We start from the raw sequence: 11,800 nt of genomic DNA, 5'->3' as shown, positions 1-11,800 counted from the left end.
ACTGTTCAATGTAGCCGACAAAGAGGCAGGCGTGGCTGGGGCTCATCAGAGTGCCCATGGCCACCGCCTGGATTTGGAAGAAATGGGATGAGTTAAAAGAAAGGTTATTAAGGGTGAGGACTCGTTCGGCAAGGTGAAGGAGGGTATTGGTGGAGGGGGGTCTGGATTGATCTGTTGGAGAGGAAGGAGCAGAGGACATGAAGGCCATCTTTGTGAGCTATAGACGTGTATGAGGACTGCATGTCATAGTTAAGATAAAGCACTGGGGGGCCGGAAGTTGCTGAAGAGGAGGAGGGTATGGTTAGTGTCGCAGATGTAGTTGGGAAATGTCTGATCCAAGGGAGAGAGGATGGAATCGAGATAGGATGAGATGAATTTGGTGGGGCAGAAACATGCAGAGATGATGGGTCAGCAGTAGTTGAGTACTGCATATAGTTTGGTCCCTTGCTTGAGAAGGGATGTAGTTGTATTGGAGGCAGTTCAGAGGAGATTCCAGAGTGAGGGGTTTGTCTTTTGAAGAGAGATTTATGATGCAGGTAACAGATCTTAAACAGAGATGAGGAGGAATTACTTATTTCAAAGTGTCACATATCTTTGGAATTTGCGACCACAAAGAGCTGTGGATGCTGGGACATTTGGCAAATTTATGGAGGAAATGAATAGATTTTTAATGGGTTGAATAATTATGCAGAGCAGGCAGGAAAGTAGAATGAGAAAAGTAGAAGAAGTAAGATCAGCCATAATTGTACTGAATGGCACAGCAGACTCAAGGGGTTCAGTGGCTTACTTGTGCTTTTAGTTCTTAGGTTCTTCTGTGCACTGTCTTTCTGCCTTCTCTTTCATTGTTCACAAAAGGAAATAAAAGGAAAAAAATACATAAGACTTACATTTATAAAACATGCTTCACAGCCTCAGGACATCTCAAAGCAATTGATAACCAATTAAACCAAACTTTTTTTTGGTTATGTCATCACTGAATTGTAGGAAATTGTGTACAGTGAGACTCTAGAACAAGCAATTAAATTCTAACCATTCCTTCTGCGTAAAATGAATCAGGTAAAATGACCACTGCTGGCACCTTGTGGTTTTTTTCCACCTCTAACGGTATGTAGTACTGAGTAATACTTTGTTGTTACCAACCCTCATTTGTCTTTGGCAAATATAATTATTATTGGTTGGGAATACACCACTGTAGAGTGTCTACAGAAGGTATATTATTCTTAGAATACAAGAACGTTTATTGTATAGACCAATAGGTACAACTACCTTCTCCAATTGAAGTATCTCATCAAATAAAACGATCCTTTCTAATGGTGGTGAATGTGTACTGCGGAGTCCTCTATGCCTGAAGAAGGGCTTATGCCCAAAACGTCGATTCTCCTGCTCCTTGGATGCTGCCTGACCTGCTGTGCTTTTCCAGCAACACATTTTTCAGTCCTCTCTGCCTGTGTGACCACCAGTACTTCCCTTGTTCTGAAACAGTGTCTTACTTCATCTGGAAGTGACCAGCAGTCATGTAATAGACCCAGTCTGGCTTGTAACACCCGAAGCAACTGAACTCTGATATGGACAAGGACAGCTTCCTCCTCCCCAGTGTCCTCATCTTCCTTACAGGCTCCCCACACACCCCCACCTCCCTGTTCCCCCACCTCCCGCCATCCTCCTAAATGATCAACAGACCAACATCCAGTACTGTAATCACCCCAGAGCTTTGACTGACCTCGATGACTAGTCCCTAGATGTGGCTGACTAGACCCTTACAGCTGCTTTTGCAACTTTCCGACTGACAATATATGATACCCCGATTGCTGGTGCAGGAACTACTGGACTGACTGTTCACCACACTGTTGCCTGACTGTGAGCTGGCCAAGAGGGGAACTAATTGTGGCCAAGCCTCTGGACTGAGCATGGGCTGTGTCTCATGGTACATCCCTAAGCCCTCTTCCTTAGGGATTCAACCTCCCCTTCCCCCTACCCAGTTTCCAATATAGCCATGTGATTAAGTAAATATGCAGTGTGTTTGCCAGGCAGGGAGCTGAAACAGTCTGTTAGTGTTACATTGACAACATCATATACCATAAAGCAAGATGTCTTCCATGTACCCCAGTACAATAGCAGCATGGCTGTATGCCTGCCCTTAAGAGCACATTAGTACAGCATTACTGACAGCCTTCGGGCTCTGGCTGAAGCATCAATGTGCTAACAGACATGACATGGCAAGCAAGGCAAAGCATGATCAGCTTGAGCATTCAGGTAGGCACTAAGTGAGTGAATGCTAAGAATGCATGCAAGAAGCCTTGAGGTGCAGACTGTCTGCTCCATGAGCTGGGTGCTAATCCCTGGTAGCAAAGTGTCCTCGCATCAACCTTTCAGTGCCAGTTATCAATGCATTCTGTGCTTCCTAAGCGGCCTGCAAGTGGATTGAAGAGATGCCATGATGGTGGTGAGGGCTTGGCAAATATCAGATACCAATGTTCAGGGGTGAGAGGTGCATACAGCTGGTGATATGCACCCATTCTGACCTCCATGTCGAGAATTCTCGATATCTCGCTTGTTTGGTGCATTTGATAAGATAGGAAGCTAAATGTTAATGAAATTTATTGGCTTGTTAATAGAGCTTTTAACAAGCTATAATGCCCCTTAATTGGTATCTCGCTGCTGTCTAACGTAAAACTCATCTTACTATTCAGCAAAAGCATAAATGCTGCAACAAATTGCATCCAACCTCAAGATAGGTCTCGCCAGACTTCACAACCGATTCTGCCATAAATCTTGAGTTACGACATGGGGTAAAGTCTTCTGCTTAATTTACACCAGCAACACAGAAAATATTTATCATGTGCAGTAATCTGTGAAAATTCAAGAGGCTAAGAACTATTTAAAATAAATATTAACAACTTTATTTCTTAAAATATAACAGAATAGTTAACCAACAACTATTTACAACTTCTTCCTCTAACCTATCTTAAACCTTCCCCTTCTACAATACTAGTCCGATAAAACCCCCGATTAAGATTTACGAAATTAAGACTTCCTATCTCAAAACCACACAGTTTTCGGTTCTTCTCTGTATTCCTGCCTTCTTTTCTTCTTCTTGGGGATTCTGCTTCACAGGTTACTGATCGATAAAGATACCTTTAAGAGAACTATTTCTCGGACAGTCTCTACATACTGGTGGCTTGGCAGTTCTCCTCCCAACCGTTCAATTTTCCCCAGTCTTATACCCCCAAAGCATCGAATTATGTCATTGGCTTTTAAGATTGTCAATATACTAAATGCAAACTTGATTGGAATTTGTTATTTTTGGAGGGGGGGGGGTTTAATTTAAAATGATTAGCTGAATTTGAATTTGTTTTTGTCTCATAGCAACTCAGCCATCCGTTCTGAACCAAATATTACATTGGAAATTCTCCAGCACTTGGTGTGCTTGCCAAGTCCTTCACCCTCTTAAATGTACAGTGCACTTCTATACCTTCTTAATACTTGTCATAGCCCATGTCCCTCAGTTCCTTCTCAGATTCTGCCCATAATGTTAATACTTTCCTTGTCTGATCACTGTACATAATAAAACTGTAGATGAATTGTTGAAAAACAATTTCATTCCTACAACAGTAGCAGCCAATTTGGGAAGGTGTCTCCTGGATCACCTTCTAATGAAGAATGATGGCCTGTCCCAAAGATTTTGCAATGATAACACTGATCTCTGATAATGCTGCAGCTCCAGCTTCACAATGCTAACGCACCCACAGAATCAGACAATTTGTGGGGACTCAAAAGCCCTGGAAGAAATATTGCTGATTTACAGAATATCGGGGTTGCTGCTAAGGAAACAGCTGTTGTCACTGGAGGACGGTCCTTGCGTTAGTCATGTCCTCTCATAGAGGAAGCTTCATACCTTGGAACCTGCTGGAAGGTCACTAGGCATAACGTGGCAGTTTCTGCATGTACCATTGGATCTTCTGACATGGACAGAGTGCTTGTGATGTGGGTAGGGACCAGAAACTGTTATCCTACTGGTGAGCAGCCAACATGCTAATGTTGTTGCCACTGGCAATTTGGCACTCTGACTGGAGATATCAGACTTCCCTTTTGCTTCCTTCCCTCACCACTATACCAGTTCTCTCAACCTCATTGGGCTGGAAAAGTTAGTCCTCCCTCTTGATGTGGAGGACTGTAGAGAAAATACTACGTTCCCTTTTGGACTCAAGTTATATCCATGATGAGCATTTCATTGAACGATCTTGGCCAGGTGAAAATAAAGTCCAATCTCTGAAATGTGTTAAAGATTAATTATCTGAATTAGTTGAAAGGTCATTACTTCAAAGCTTTAAAGTAAGCCTCCACATTGCTGTCAGAACAGAATTCATTTTTAACATTTGCATCAATGTCAGGAACATCAGAAGCGAATTCAGTTTCAAGTCTTACTGGTTGTCCTGAGGCTACACACATTTGAGATTAATCTCAAGATGCTGCTGCAATGAACCCAGTCAAGTCATCGCTGGGCATTTGAATACAATCAGAGATTGCGGTGAACTGGCGGTGATCACTGTCGGGACAAAAGCGGGGTTTAATTGGTGGCAAGAGGTCATAACATGGAACCTACACCAAACCTGAGCTGATAAACTAGAAAATGAAAACTCACATAATGGGCTTTGTTGTGGATCTCTACAGACAGAATAACGCAAATTATTTGAGAGCAGACACTGACATGTTGAGGTTCTCATCTGGAAAAAGGCATAGTGACTAATTCTTTGAACCAGTGAGGCAGCCATCTACTGTACCTTATCTCCCTGTATAACTTGCACTTCCTTGGATTTGTCTATAGTTAAATTTGCCTCCAGCAACTTATTCTTATAACACCTAATAAAGAGAAAGAAAACATTTCCATGCAGAATGAGTAATGTTGCATTCGGAGTTTGAGCATGGAGGCTCAAAAGAGGGCTCACAATGACAATGATAACAAAGAAGATTAACACTAAAACACAATCACAAAGTAAGTATATATATTGTTTCTTCACAAAAGGGTTTTTCTAATACTGACATGTTATGAACTGATTGATATTTTTGATAAGTAATATATAATTAATTCCTTGAAGTAATGTGGTAACCAATGGTTTAAATGTCTGTCATGGTGTGGACTGGTTTAACATACAGAAAATTTACATTATGTCTGCAATGTATATATAAATATTTAGAATACTCTAAAATACATATATTTGTTACAGATATCATGTTCTTTCTGGTATTTGATACAGATGATGCCTCAACTCAGAGCAAATAAACAGAATGTAAAGTATTGGGATTACGTGACATTGCCAGAGGCAATCTCAATCTGTGTATCAATATAGCTTGCATTTTAAATGTGTCTAACCTGTAATTTACTTACTCACCATGAGGTATAATGAAATCCACAATGAGGAGCCTTGGGCTTGTGGCACTGATTATAATCCATTCACTATTCACCAGGTCAACCTACTGGGGAGATATAAATTGTATCCCAGGGTTTCTCATCCCATCTTCTCTATTACTGAAAGTGACAGTTGTAAAGTAGAAATGTGAATTTTATTGTGATTTCCCTTCCAAATTAGTTTTGGCAAATGTTCCCTGGCAATCATAAGCACAGCATTAAAAACTAATTATTTTCTTTAATCGCAACTCCAAGTCAAAGGAAAATAATAGCCTAGAGGCAATTCTTGTTGCACCAAGCAAGGGTTAACTGAGCACTGATTAAACTTTTTGATCAGTGACCCGTAATTTTGCAGATTTAAGGTTGTGGGATAGCACTTTTTTTAAACTGGGCACACATGTATTTAAATGAGACAGTAGAATCATACTGACAGATATTAAATAGGTGAAACAGACATTTAAAAGTGATCTAGATTAGCACAGGGAGCTTTGGTTTGGTGTTAGCAGTCATTTTTCAAGTGATTATGTCTTCTAGGGAAAGGAAAACAAGGTTTATTAATCAGGTGCTGGAAAGAATGCAGGAAAGAATGGACTGGTCACAAATGATTAATGATCATACATGCTCTTTTCCAAAAGAAACTGGGCCTGAGCTGCCAATGAGAGAGGCAGGGGAAGGGAATTCTGTAGCCAGATTCCAGTAGGATACCAAGAGTAAGAATGTGAAAGGTGAGGAGATCCATTTGTACCAAAGAACCAACAAGCCTGGTTTTGCATGACCAGCAGACACGCGAGAAAGTCACCTCTGCTAATATTTTAGTTTCCTATATGCTGGAAGATGCTACACACAAACAGATATTCCTCAGGTGTGGTACTGACAGTGTATGAACAGAGCCAAGACTTCCTTTCAGAATAGAGCTGTGAGGGATTCCAAGGTGAAAGACAATCTTGCATTTATTGCAAATCTGAGGGGAGCTTCACAAAGTCATCCATACATCCCAATGCTAGCAGCTCAGCCTAGGAAGAGGCAGGGACTCATGGAGAAAAAGACCACAAATTAGATGAAGAAATCATAATGGTGTCTTATTCAGGGGTCTCAAGGAGATATGGCCTGACTATGGGAATGGGGGGAATGGAGGTAAGGGCAGCCTGAGCAACTCCTGCCTAAAATGGCAGGTGGGCACTGGATTTTCTATTTATGCTGGGCATGTCAGTGCTCCAAATACACTCAGAATGATGGTTGTGTTCACTGGGCCTACGCAAAAAGGACACATACTTACAATCAACAAGCGTGGTGCTGCAAAAGCACAGCCAATCAGGCAGCATCCGAGGAGCAGATGAGTCGGCGTTTCGAGCATAAGTTCTTCATCAGGAATCAGGATGAAGAGCTTATGCTCGAAACAGCAACACACAATCCTGATGAAAAGCTTATGCTCTACGTCAACTCTCCTGCTCCTCGGTTACTGCCTGACCAGCTGTACTTTTCCAGCGCCACACGTTTTGACAAAGAAGTGGACAAATGTCAGCCTAGAAGGATGAATAGATACTAATGGGGACTGTTAGTGGCTCACAATGGGCTATGTGTAACCTCAGACTGTGATAACAAGGCCTGGTGTGTGGGGATTGGGGTAAGGACATGGGAGAAGATGCCACAAGCCTGAAAATTGTTAAACTTGATTATCCTGGTACTACCAGAGACTCTCAATCTGAGGAATTCTGGTCTGATAGTTTATTTTCCTGAGTGAGTTGGGTGTGCCACCAGGAGATGTTCATTTGTACATTTTCTGGCATTTCCATGTGTATGAAAATGCAGATAGAATCTCAGAATTAATAGATCAGCCACAGTATATACAATGTGATGATTCACTTTTAACATACCTTCCATACTTAATGCTTAATATCAATGTTTATTGAATTGCCCATTCAATACGGAACAAGGAAACAACAATAAGAAAATCTTAACTTTTTCTACTGCCAGACATTACAAATGTAATGGTTTACTTGTAAGTTGGTAAAGGAACACTGACAAGTTCCTTCCAAGGTGTGGGCAATGCTGCCACAATCAGCATTTATAACCCATATCTAGGTGCATCTTCCATGCCTTCTGTAGATCTGTTATATTCTTTGGTTCCTTTCTTCTGGTTTGGTGAAAGCCATTAATCCATTTCCAAATGGCAGTCAAGTGTAATTGGTGTAGAAGAGAGGTCACAGATGTACCTGATCAGGAGAGAGCAGCAAGTTTAATTTGCTAAAGGATATCAAACTAATTACCAACGTGCCCATCATCCCAACTGTTGTCTCATAGCAATTTTAGAGTGGGAGCAGTTTACTTGTTTTATGAACTAGAGGGCATAGGTTTAAGATGAGAGGGGAAAGATTTATAAGGGACCTAAGGGGCAACTTTTTCACACAGAGAATGGTGTGTGTATGAAATGAGCTGCCAGAGGAGGCTGGTGGAGACTGGTACAATTACAGCATTTAAAAGGCAGCTGGATGGATATATGAATAGGAAGGGATAAAGAGATATGACCAGATTTAGGATATCTGGTCAGCATGGACAAGTTAGACCACAGGGTCTGTTTGTCTATCTCTATGACTCTATAAGTAATGACTCTACACCTCCCCCCCCCCCCCCCCCCCCCCCCCCCCCCCCCCTCACCACCACCACCACCCTACAACTTTGGAGGGATGATGTCTTGCCTGTGAGAGTTTGCTGACCAATCAGCTTGACCAGCAGCCCTGTTGGCTCAGCAGTACCAAAAGTAGTGCTGAGAGCCAGGTGGAGTGGCTCAGCTGCCAATGAGCCCTGGTAACTCCAAGGTTTGGAGTTTTAAAGAGGGAATTGTTGGGGATGAGGATGGGCAGCAAGTAGAGAGGGTGTGGAAGCTCAGTTTCAAGAGGTGGAAGGAGGATTAATGGGTTGAAATTACCTCAGTGAGACAGCAGTGCCTCGAATGGGCCCAGAGGAACTGCAGAGGGGAGTCCTGAGGCAATGCCACCACTGAAGCAGTCAGGCTTCCAACATGATGTGGGCTTCTGCTTCCAACTCTACCACCATCCCCCCTCCCCCACCACCCATATCCTATGGTCACTGATGAGGTTCAGGTCCTTGAGTGGCCATTAAGGACATCAATGGGCCCAAGAGTGTTCGGGCATGACACCCGACATCTTCCCCACATGGTTTTTTTGTAATATTCATTTAGTGGGATGTGGGCATTGCTGGCTGTGCCAGCATTTTATTATCTGTCCCTTGTTGCCCTTGAGAAGGTGGTGGTGAGCTGCTATGGGTTGACCCACAATGCCATTAGGGAGGGAATTCCAGGATTTTGATCCAGCAACAGTGAAGGAATGGTGATATATTTCCTAGTCAGAATGGTGAGTGGCTTGGAGGGGAACTTGAAGATGGTGATGTTCACATGTATCTGCTGTCCGTGTCCTTCTAGATGGAAGTGGTCGTGTGTTTGGAAGGTGCTGTCTAAGGATCTTTGGTGAATTTCCGCAGTACATCTTGTGGATAATTCACACTGCTGCTACTGCATTAATGGTGGAGGGAGTGGATGCTTGTGAATGTGGTGCCAGTCAAGAGGGCTGCTTTGTCCTGGATGATGTCAAGCTTCTTGAATGTTGTTGGAGTTGCACCCATCCAAGCAAGTTTAGAGTATTCCATCATACTCCTCACTTGTGCCTTATAGATGGTGGGTAGGCTTTGAAGAGTCAGGGTGTGTGTTGCAGTAGTCCTATCCTCTGATCTGCTCTTGTAGCTACTGTGTTTTTGTGGTGAGTCCAGTTGAGTTCCTGGTCAATGATAACCTCCCAGGATATTGATAAAGGAGTAATTCAGTGATGGTAACACCATTGAATATCAAGGGGCAGTGATTAGATGATCTCTTATTGGTGATGGTCATAGCCCAGCATTTGTGAACTTGTCATGTGATGTGAACCTGGCACTTGTCAGCCCGAACCTGGATATTATACAGAACTTGTTACACTTGAACATGGACTGCTTCAGTATCTGAGGAGTCCCAAATGTTGCTGAACATTTTGCAATCATCGGCGAACATCCTCACTTCTCACCTTATGATGGAGGAAGGTCATTGATGAAGCAGCTGAAGATGATTGGGCCTCGGACACTACCCTGAGGAACTCCTGCAGAGATGACTTGGAGCTGAAAGCCTGACGTCCAACAACCACAGAAATCTTCATCTGTGTCAGGTATGACTCCACCAGACAGTTTGCCCTATGGTACCCAATGATTGCAGTTTTGCTAGGGCTCCTTGCTGCCAGACTCAGTCGAATTCAGCCTTGATGTCAAGGGCTGTCAATCTCACCTCACCTGCAAATTCAGCTCTTTTGTCTATGTTTGAACCAATGCTGTAATAAGGTCAGGAGCTGAGCAGCCCTGGCAGAACTCAAACTGAGCAGTTTGTTGCTGTGAAGGTGCTGCTTGATAGTATTGTGGATGACATCTTCCATCACTTTACTGATGATTGAGAATAGACTGTTGGGGCAGTAATTGGCTGTATTGGTTTTGTCCTGCTTTTTATGTACCTAGATAATTTTTCCACATTGTCTGGTAGATGCCAATGTTGTAACTGTTCTAGAACAGCTTTGGCTTGGGGAATGGCAAGTTCTGGAGCACAAATCTCCAGTGCTATTACTGGAATGTTGTCAGGGCCCATAGCCTTTGCAGTATCCAGTGTCTCCAAACATTTCTTGATATAACATACAGTGAATTGAATTGGCTGATGACTGGTATCTATAATGCTGTGGACCACTGGAGGAGGATGAGATGGATCATCCACTCGGTACCTCTGGCTGAAGATTGCTACTGATGTGTTGGGCTCTTCCTTCATTGACAATGGGAATATTTGTAGAGCCTCCTTCTCTAGTGAGTTGTTTAATCGTCCACCACCATTCACAACTGGATGTGGCAGGACGGTAGAGCTTAGGTCTGATCTGTGGTTGTGGGATCGCTTGGCTCTGTCTATCACTTGCTGTTTATGCTCTTTGGCATGCAAGTAGTCCCTTTGGTGGCTTCACCAGATTGACAGCTCATATTCAGGTGAAAGTTCGGTCAGGTCAGACTGATGGGTATCTGACAGAAGATTATCCACTAGATTTTAAATGTTTCTACTCGCCTAACCCCACAGTCTTCAAGCACAGTGTCAGAAGAGTGCAAAATTCAGTTGGCATTCACGTAATTATTAGTCTGGTTGTTAAATTCATAAACAGTATTAATTTCAAGCTTGAGCTAATTGGATAACTAAACTATCAGTAGCCTGAAAGTGGAAGCTGGTACTTTGTTGTAAATCTGGGCTGTTTCCAAAACATTTGCCCATCGTACCACAGTTGGAAAAACTAACCCTATTGTCTCAGAAGTGAAAGGCCATGATTATTGAACCATCTCAGAGCACAACTTGAAACCTATCTCATCACAGCTCATGGTGCAATGTACTTAGTAATGAATTTTCTAACCAAGTTCTTATACAAAAACAGTTGAAGTGAACACATCATATGTGAAAGTGCCCTGCTTCTCAAAAAATTGGTACCAATGAGAACAGGACTTAATGAGACATACTAATCCAAATGAAAAATAGGTAAAAACTATTCTGCAAAGCCATAAAAACATCTGTGATTTATATTGCAAAATACTGCATCTTCAATATTATAACAAAACCATTTCTCAAACATTTCACAGAGCTGAACTGAGCGATAGCACATTTTTTTTCATTCACTCACAGGATGTGAGCATCATTGGCTAGGCCAGCATTTATTTCCCATTTCTAATTGCCCAGAATGCATTTAAGAGTCAACCACGTTGCTGTGGGTCTGGAGTCACATGTAGGCTAGACCAGGTAATGATGGCAGATTTCTTTCCCTGAGGGACATTAGTGAACCAGGTGGGTTTTTCCAACTATTGACAATTAATTAATGGTCATCATTAGATCTGAATTCTGGATTTTTATTAAATTCAAATTTCATTATGTGCTAGCTCCCCTGAACATTACCTGGGTCTTTGAGTTAACAATGCAGCAATAACACCCCCAGGCCGTCGCCTCCCCATTATGATTTTCTGAGAATTGTACCATTTTTAATTGTGCTTCGAGTTGACATTATCAGCCTCAATTTTTTTTTTAAATTCCTCTGCAGTTGTACACAATGAAGCACAGAAAACCTTGTTTTAATAAAGTCAGGAGACAGGATCCCTTTTGGCTTGTAATCAACGAATCAATATTCTATCTCACAATATTTGCTTTTTTTTAACTCAGAGTTTAGTTTTAATGGACTCATTGTCAAAAAGTATCATCATAGCTTGAGAACCATATGTTACTTTCTTATCATTCATGCGGCTTTTTGATACCATCATTACAGATGAAAATGTCTTCAAAGTTGGAGT

Source organism: Chiloscyllium plagiosum, unplaced genomic scaffold (genome assembly GCF_037043375.1).
Source record: "Chiloscyllium plagiosum isolate Xiang-an unplaced genomic scaffold, Cpla_swu_hap1 HiC_scaffold_11, whole genome shotgun sequence".
In the NCBI taxonomy this organism is placed as follows: Eukaryota; Metazoa; Chordata; class Chondrichthyes; order Orectolobiformes; family Hemiscylliidae; genus Chiloscyllium; species Chiloscyllium plagiosum.
The sequence above is the reverse complement of the archived record's forward strand: the minus strand, read 5'-3'. Positions refer to the sequence as shown.